The sequence below is a fragment of the Arctopsyche grandis genome, chromosome 4 (genome assembly GCF_051622035.1).
Source record: "Arctopsyche grandis isolate Sample6627 chromosome 4, ASM5162203v2, whole genome shotgun sequence".
NCBI classification, from domain to species: Eukaryota; Metazoa; Arthropoda; class Insecta; order Trichoptera; family Hydropsychidae; genus Arctopsyche; species Arctopsyche grandis.
The window spans coordinates 2,946,361-2,956,994 of NC_135358.1; positions in this window are offsets into that span (position 1 = coordinate 2,946,361).

Here is a 10,634-nt window from a genome sequence, read left to right on the forward strand (position 1 = left end):
CGCCTACCGCGATTTTCCAGACTATACATATATTTTATTATTTAAATTAATCACTATCATTTTTCGAGTTAAGTATGACCTGAAGGAAGAAGTATTAGAAAATCTTGATTTTTTTAGAAATTAATAATAAAAAAAAAACAGTTATCAATCGACGACAGCTCACTTAATCCATCCATTTTGCCAGCAGCATAGCTCGGTCGTTAAAGCTTCTGCTTAGCGTCGAGAGGCACCGGGTTCGATCCCATGAGCAGACCTTGATTGAAAAGAATTTTTCTGAGTTTATCTGTAGTGCTGCTGGTCAGACCTGGATATTTGTGACTCCAGGTCGATCGTTTCCTATTAGAGTTTGCCTATTTTTTCTGATTTCATTGTTGAAACGGTTCCCGGTAAAATTGGCTAAATATCCTTTATACCTACTATGTCACCACTATTTGAGATTGATTAACGTACAATAAAATTTATGTAAAATTCATAGATGTCTCGTTAATTTGCGATTTTTTCAGTGTCTCGTAATTCAGCGACTTGTATAATAAAAAAAATGCTGCAATTGGCCAGGAAGGTGCATTGGGGTTACCTTTAAGGCCTTCCTGGTATATGTATACAAATGTAAAAAATAAATTAATAAAAAAAAATACTAAACAATTCCCGGACGACTCCGTTGAAAGCTTGCAAATCGCAAATACGGCAATTAATAAATTAATAATTCGTGTCGAACACACGAGAAAGGTGTCTGGTTAATTTAACATGATCGGGTCGCTAAATTTATGCCGGTTTTATACGCGGCCAGGAGCTGAGCGGGATATAAAGGGTTGGTGGGACACAAACGCGTTATTATAGTGTGGGGGGGGGGACTGTTTTAGCCGTTGTGTTTTATACGATCGTAAATAAACGTCCGAGTGGAAATAATCGCGGAAAACGCGAACGTGTTCGGTATTTGTAATTATTGCGATAATTTTGCACGCGAAATGTTTGCACAGCGCCGAGCGACGCACACGTACAGCCGTAAAGCAACCGGACTGACTGTTTTGTGAGCGTTTGCGAAATCTGTTTGCCGATCTGTCCACGGATAATATAGGCAACTGCTATTTTACTGAAGATCAACACGTTCGTTTTATCCCCGACACAGTGTAGTGGATTTGCGGTTTATGATCCATTATTGTATGATTAACGGTCGCCATTATATTTTACTAGTGTTTTATCAGTTTATATTTCAACGAGTGTTTTTCCATAATGGAATTACAACCTGTATATACAGGCCATATAAGAGGGGGAGACAGAAGGGGAAGCTGCCATGGACCTCACAGTTTTATAGTCTCAAATATATAGACTATCGAAAAAAAATAAAAGTATAAAAAAGATTTCTCTAAAATAAAATCTGATCTTTCTGGTGCTAAAGCGCGAAAATCTTTTGTTAAATAATTTTTTGAAGAAAATAAATATTAAAAAGAACTGTTTCAATTTCAATTTTTCCTTCTCGCAGTGGGGGATCCAGGAATTTTGTCGAGTTGGGGCCATTTCTAATTTTTAATACACAATTTATTTTTCAAAAGTATGACGTAGATATATTCAGTTATATTATTAATTTATTGTCATAGAAGATTTTTAATTTGTGAAGCAATATTTCAAATAAATCACAAAAATACAAATACATAAAATATTTTCAACTTTAATTACTCGGAAATCGGTGTCATACAGTAAAAGTGGAAATTCCCAGTGCAGGGGAAGGATTATGGATCAGCTGCACTGATTATGCACATGTAAACATTTTATACCTGAAGGGCAGAGTGGTCTACTCACTTCCCCGATTTAAAAATGTAACTTTGTGGAAAGAAGATTTAAATACAACATTCATCCGTCCAAATGCACTCCATGCTAATTTCATACTTACATAGTCTCTTTATTTCTTCTTCTTTACTACCAGACATATGTATTTTTTTACCTAAATATAAATAGTTATATACTACTTCTACTATATTATCATTTAAAATAAAATAATACTATACAAATACTAACAACAAAGCGATGGATCTGAATAGAACAAAGAATAGACCTGAGAGCTGTTTCGTACATAATATATGTATGTATGTATATGAAGAATTAAAAATCAAAATAAAATAAAATGATGATCAATTAAATGTTAAAAATAGTTCTGGCTCTTATGGATGGAATAAATTAAATCAGCTGATAACTAAAACTAAAACTATCACTGTTTTATCTGTGTACATACGTAGCTTGTATTGGTTAGAAAGTTTGTTATGGAGGAATAAATAATAAAGGAAATTTAAGGTTATGAGTTACTGCCGGCAATATGTATACTCATTTATGCCGGGAACCTTACAGTTTAGAATAGTTTATTAATACTAAGATTGCTTTAAGAATAGTTTATCAATGTATGATTGTCCATAAATGAGTTTATGTATTTACAGAAATGAACTTTTCAATCATCAGATAAAATAAATCAGCTGATAACTAAAAATAAGTGTAAATGATGTATGTATTTAAGCTTATTGTAAAAAACTAAATGTATGTAAGCTTATTGTAAATCATATTAACAATTAGATACAATATAACTTCTTATTGAACACTTATCTCGCAGATAAAACCGACTGAGGAGATATTGAGTGAAATGTCAGATTTGACATATTTGGCCAAAAATCAATATATATCGTGTATTACATTACATGAAGCTAGACGCCAAATTTGAAATTTATATATAAATATGAGACTTAAAACTATACATATTTAAATATTAGAGATAACGAGAACCTATAGAGCAAATTTTATAAAATATAGAGTGAATTATAGGCGTGTAAACAATTAAAATCTTATATGGCCATATCAAGGCGAACAGGTTGAAAGACACGGGACGAACGCTTATTAAACGTCAGGAAGGTTTACGGGCCCCGTTTTTAAAACGCGTTGTATACGATATTTTATCTCCAACGTAATGGCAGACGATACATTAACGTGTATTGATGACTTAAATGAGCAATATGGCAAAGTATGAAAACGATCGGATAGGAGATAAAAATGACCACTAACACGAAAGCCATGTGAAACGTAAAGGAGGTATGTAAAAAGATTTAAGATAACGGCAATATTTTCTACTATGCCCAGGAAACAAAAATTGAAATTCTACCTATCAAAATCTTCAAGGCATATTTCAAAAGAAAAAGCCTCTACTAGAAGCAAGAGAGTTTAATATAAATAAGGGTGATAACTTTATAGTAAAAATTATTCAAATAATTTATAGTCTTTTTTTATAAAATAAGAACTAGTCACAAAGCTTTATAGCATCGCATCGAATTTTATTATTTAAATGCGTACGCACATTTTCCAAACACGCGATCGCGAACTCGGCCGACTCGCACGTACTTTGATGGGATCAGGCTGGAAAATTTATATGTGAGAGATGGAATCTCGCGAACAATATTCACATACGCACACCCACGTACATATATAAACATTTTCCGGATTGAAAACAGACATTTGGAAGGGGGAGCGTACCTTCGCGTCGAGATCTTCCCGGATTCTGCGCGCGGGCAGAGAACCCGACTCGCGACAATTCGCGAGATGTGTCGTTTCGTCCTTTTCGGCGAAAATCGTATTAAGCAAATAAATACGACGAAGCCGTAAATTTCACCTGTTATGGGTTAAAACCTCGTCGAAATAATTCCAAGCGAGCGATTTACATACAAATAGAGTTATCGCGCGAACGAACCATCGATACGGTCGAAATGTGTCGCTCGTTAAGGATTATATTATTGCGGTTCGATGATTTCCTTGCGTGTCGGAGAAAATATCAATCGTTTATTTATTACTACATACATATACAAATGTGACTTTTGTCACAAATTAAAGTGGTTTGAGCATAATTTTTCATGTATTTCTTTTTTTCATAATTTGTCATGTATGATATTTCTTCTGATAGATGTGATTCTGAAAAGTTTATATTGCTGGTTTAAAATTAAACTATGTATGTATATCTGTATATAAGTATGTACATATGTGCTTACATACATACATATATATTTATATGTATGTAAGTATATATAGGAAAAAATGAAATCATATGTATGTATATTAAATTGTTTTGTTTCATAAAACAACATGGATAATTGGAGTAGTTTGAATATTTTATCATCATTGTCGTTATTTTTGAACATTGTTTTTCTATTGAATCAAATTATTTGGTATGCGAGTATAATTTCCGTCAAAAATGAAAGAAAATCAAATTTTTCATTTAAAATCACTGATATTATAAAGAAATTATAATACAAAATCATTATAGGTACAATTCCCAAAATTGATAAAAAAATGGTGTTTCGTGATTACAACAAAATGTCTATACCCTTCAGGTATAAACACAGATTACTTAAACACAATCTGCTTTAGGTCATCGACTTTAGAGAGTCTTTAATTAATATTATGTATTAGATGTATTATGAACATTTATAAGGATTGTAAATAGGTTTTTGAGCTCTTTTTCCTATTATGCTTTAGATTAACATTAGAATAATATAATATTGTGATTACTAACCAAATTAAATTAAATTGTAAAATAGAAAATGATCAGTAGATCAGTAGCTATTAAAATAGATATACATAAGATGTATTGTGAACATAATTTCGTAATAATAAAAAGCATTTAAAAATCAAAAAAAATTAAAAAATGTTGATAGAAATAATATTCATCGTATGTTTGTGTCAATCTTGTTTTGGTTAGTAACGTTGTTTGGTTTGGTCAGTAAATAGGCGGTTAGTATGGATTGTAATATCAGTATTCTGGTAAATCGGTGAAATTTCGCCATCGGTAAATTCCGGTAAATTTTAAAAATTTACCGGTATTTACCGTAAACTATTTTATTGCTAATTAAGTACCTATACAGGCATATTATTGCATAATATTACATTAAAAAATGATGCAAATGGTGTATTGTGGATTAAGTTGTCTGGAATTTGTTTGGAAATTTCGAATTGATAAATTCACTGGAAGCACAGACCAACCAAATAATTATTTATTTATTTATTTAATAGTTTTGGACCATTGTGGCATTACAGGAAGAACCTAATGCGCCACAATGGCCTACATTTGAAAAAGATATAAAAACATGATATAAAAACAAGTAAACTGTAAATAAAGGAAAAAAGCAAAAGCAGAAAACATGGTAAAATAAAATAATAAAAAAAGTAACAAAAGGAAAATAATACATCATTCAGAGAGAAAAAAAAAATAACAAAAGTGTAAAAATTAAAAATAAAATCCATAAATCCCATTCTTTGTTTACACTGAGCAAAATTAAAATAGTATATAAAAATGTACAAAAGAGAAAGAAAAAATAAAATAAAATAAAACAAAATATGAATAAAAAATAAAATCACAGCGAGGCCCAAATGGAAGAGAGTAGATTAAGATTCCACTCATTCATCACATTCAAATTAAGAAAGTAATGATGAGCGCAGGTTACCAGATAAATATGTTAAGATAATATCCGACAATCTACGCTCCCCAAGGTGGAAAATATCACATTCAGGGACAGCAGCAACGATTTCATTGAGAAGTCGAATAGCTCTTGGAATAGGAGCCATTCGAAAAAGAACTGTGCGAGCAGCAGGTACAACCATTAAATGATGATGTCTACCACGCACATAATTATTAGGGACATAAAGTCCCAACTGTTCCAGCAACAACGGGCATGACGTATTACCACGCAATAGCTGGAGAACGAAACGAATTAACGAGAAGTTTCTCCGAAGTTCAAGGGAATTATACCCAAGCAGATGCCAATTATAAATGCGATCAGACAAATTTCAAATTTCAAATTAAGTAAATAAACACAATTGTTTAAAAATAAAATTTATTTACTATTACGAATTTATTCGAATGCATTTATATGACATTATTCACCTGAGATTTATTTTGAGAGAGCATTTTAATAAATTGGAATGTAGCTTACTGACATGTACATAACATACTACCACTAAGCCAGCAGTGTGGCTTAATGGTAGCGTGTATGTTTAGCACCAAGTGATCAGAGGGTTCAATCCGCTATACTGCTGTTTAGATTTGGGGGTATTTTTGACTCCAAATAGATCGTTTCTTATCAGAGTTTGCCAATTTTATCTGATCATTGTTGGAACGGTTCCTCAAAATTGGCAAAAATCACCTTTCCTGTTGTCACAAATCTTCTATATTTATTGTATGTACAATTTTTAAAAATTATATACAAATCTAAAATCCATAGATGTCTCAATGGATTAATTTTATAATTAATTGTTATTGCGTGTTCTTCAGCTTCTGGAAATACAGTGATTTATGTTGTTGTACATTGTTTGTAATTAATTGTCCAGGAAGGCCCATTGGGGTCTTCCTGTCAAGCCTTCCTGGTATATGTATATATATATATATATATATATATATATATATATATATATATATATATATACATTAAACATATACATTAAAATAAAATATAATAGGTATTACTTAGAAATATGACACGAATACGATGAAAATAATGTTAAAATAACTAAAAATAAAACTATCACTGTTTGATCTGTGTACATATATTAAGCCTGTATTGGTTAGAAAGTTTGTTTTGATTTGAGGTTATGGGTTAAACGCCATTCTGTCAGATTCACCGAACAGTGTTGCCACCCTGCATAAAGGCCGGTGTGGCAACACCCAAGACCGTTGGCTCAGCAAGCCTCCACAAAACTATAAATATTTATATATTAGAGATAACGAGAACCTATAAAGCAAATTTTATAAAATATAGAGTAAAAAAAGAAAAAGTTATAGGCATTTAAATAATTAAAATTTGACAGCAAGATGGCAGGGCGAAAAGTAATGAAACTACCGATGTGAATGATGAATGTGACAGATAAACGTCACCGTGTAATACGATGCAGTATTTTCAAACGTGTCAAATACGATATTTTTTCACCATCGTAATTGCGGATGATACCTTAATTTATATTGATGACCAAAATGAGCAATATGGCAAAGTATGAAAACGATCGGATAAGAGATAAGGGATATAAAAAATGACCGCTTACACGAAAACCATGTGAAACGTATAAGAGGTTAGTAAAAATCTATTGAACCCTTCGTACACAGACTCACATACGCATGCTATTTTTCGATAGCTTGCAATAACATCGGAAACAAACTGTCCGTATATAGAAATTTACGATTCTGAAGAAGCAAACAAATTCTTCCATAGCACACGCATCCAAAGAAGCCTTCACCAATCCAACTAGAGGATGACATCCGGTTGTTTACCGCCACATGCGAGACAACCTTACAACGCCTTATATCAACACGTCTTCAGCTGTAAATCTGAAGAGCCCTCGGGCCTAGCATGCGCCGCATGTAAAATATTGTCTCGCCTTACGAAACAGTAATTCTTTCCCTATTCTGGTTAAAGTACAACGAAAGAAATCCACACAACAACAAAAACGAGTACGTATACAATTTTGATAAATTGGCGAAGGCCCCCACATATGGTCCCGAGTCCCGAAGTATCCACGCTGCGTACTCCCCGCTTTATTTGTTCTGTTCGGAATATAAGGCTTGGCACTCGACCTGTGTTGTTATTGGGTCTCGGCCTAGGGTCGAACGTGGTTAGAAAGGGTCCAAATCACCACTCGAAATCAAAGCATGCCAAACTGGACCGCAATAAGGACTCTAGCCAATTTTATGCAAGCGATTCGAGAATGTTGTTACATGTTCGTTCGATGGGACTCGACGCATTTTCCGCCGCAACGATTTCCGATCGATTTCCCTCTTATTTGTGTGTGTGTGTGTAAGATGAAAAGAATTCGACCGACTTGATAAAGAGGCTTGGGTTATTTTATTGAAATTTTTATATACTCAATATCTCAAGTATACTAAATTCAAAGATTGATGGAAATACATACTATATATGTATGTATATACCTATACATATACATTATTTGAAATCAATATTTTGAATAACTTTGAACTATTTCACATATTGAGTCCGAATAAGCTATTGATCAACTACCATTTGCTAACCGAGTCGACGTATTTTTTACATACCTCCTTTAAGCTTCCCTTACGATTACAATTCAATAAAAAAATTGCCTCTTATCGGATTGTTTTGATACTTTGCCATATTGCTCATTTTGGTCATCAATATAAGTAAATGTATCCTCCGCCATTACGATGAAGAAAAAAAATGGTTTTAGACGCGTTTGAAATTTGAATTTCTAAAAAGTGCCTGACGTTTATCCAGTTCTTAATTTTAAACATAGATGGCGGTAGTAAAATAAAATTATTGGTATTTTTATTCAAAATAATAATTTTATATACAAATTATAGAAGAGGTATGTTTTTAAAATATTTTTTTTTAAATGTAAATAAATACATACATATATTCATACACATATTGAGACTCGCAGGGATAATTTGTATTTGCGGTTGGTTCTTATATTGGTGCTGACTAAAGTGAAAGATATTCTCTACTTTGTATTTTATTATTTGATATTTTTTTACTTTATCTTCCAAATATTATAATGCCATTGTTTTTTATGATTATTTTTAAATGTATTTTTTTCTGTGTATATATGTATATATTTTTTTCTTATTTGCGTCCATTGTGGCGCATTATGGACTCCTGTAATGCCTCAATAGTCCAAGCTTAAACTTAAAATAAAAATAAAAAAACAAAATAACGGTTCAGTCTCGACCCAATCTGTAGCAGGTTTTACAATTTTTTTTAAAACCTGCAAAGGATCAATTTTTCAACAGTTAGTTACGTAGCCGATATTTTAAAATTTAAACATCATTTTTGATCAGTTTTGTAACTTCAAACGCATTGAAATCTATATATTTACATACATATGTAATTCAAAATCGAAGTCCACGAGCTTAGGGCTTGAAATTTGAAATAATGTTAAATAAAATATTTTTTCTGTAAATTTTTACACGAATGTGACGATTCTGACGTGTATGAAATGTACATATCAATCAATTTTATAATAAAAAAGCATTCGATATTTTCATTCATCACAAAATAAATTCAGATTACGTCAAACATGTTTCGTTTGCTTATTTTATAAAATAAAAATAATTTATTGAATATTTCAAAATAAATAAAAAACTTTCTAAAGAAAGTATAGGCTACTTTATTGACATTTTCTTTGCTGTTGAATAATACAACCTGGGTATGGTCGAACAATGGAAAAATTCGATAGCAGCGTCGTCCCTTTGAAGTTTGGTTAAAACGTGAAGAAACATTAAACAAAATATAAAATACATGCATAAAAAATCCTTGTTTAATTTTGCCTAAAGCCAGCAGGCATTCCATACCTCAGTGTTTATTTTTATATTTAAATTACAAATTCACACAACAAAAAAATACGTTCAATGCATGGAAAATCGATGAGAAACGCTAGTTTTTTTTTCTTACACATTGATATACTACCCAGCAACCGATTTGGCACAGACCAAAATCTAACAGAGCCAACGATTGAGAACAAACTGAATCTATGAATACAATCCCACATCATTAACAAGCCAATTATCCAGGTTTATTTGACATTCAACACGCACATCTGACGTTGAAAGCTCGAGTCACTCACACGTTTTTACAAAATCCGAAAATAAAGACCACTTTTTTCGTTTTTCCGACACGAAAGGAATTGTTAGGTGTGTGATGCGACGTTCTAGTTGAAATAAACTCGCGTTCTTCTCGCACGGCTCAGATCCAATATTTATTTTTCATCCCATCAAGGAAAAGGGAAAAAGCTGGATTTGATACGAGATCTCTGTCCTATTTTACCTCTCTTTATTGTACAGTGAACCCCTCCCTATTTCACCCCTCTATTCCCCTCCCAAGAGTGTTTACTTACAAACACCGTTTTACGCATGAAAGTTTTTCACCGTAATAACTGTGAGAAATCGAAAGGGAACGCAGATGTCGCGTCAATGTATTCACAAAATTCTGCCACATACAAACATTTTTATTTTTAATTAAATAGTATCTCTTCTTAAGAGACGAGTTTTATATAAAGATTATTTTGAAAGTGTTGAGCAACTATAATTCCAATAAAAACATAAAAAAGGAGACCTGCATTTTATATAAATCATTAAAAACTGATCAGGGTTTGATTCTGAGTAAATACCAGTAGAAATTTCTCAAAAACATAATCGTTTTTCCGCCATTTCTTCGCATACAGATCAAGTAATAACCCATATGGAAAAAATCGACCGACTCTGAGTTTTCTGATATTTGTACATTTACTAAGCTTTCTTTTTTTTTGAAAATAATCAAGAAATATGTATTTGAATGAATATAAATATGCTACGAATAAAATTTTATATTATTCAAATATACATATATTTTAAATATGAAATCATAAAAATGTATTTCAAATTACATATTAAGATACGAATGATCAAAACAAAAATCATTCGCTTCGGATTTCTTTGATTTTTCATTCGTTGGAAATTATATTTCACGCTCTCATTTTTTCTGAAATTAAAAAAAAATATTTACCAACGTGATAAATGTATAATTTACTTTTCTTCGTGGAATGGATTCGATAAAGCTATGCTCAAACGTGATTATACCGTGATATATATATGTATATGTAGACGAAACGGA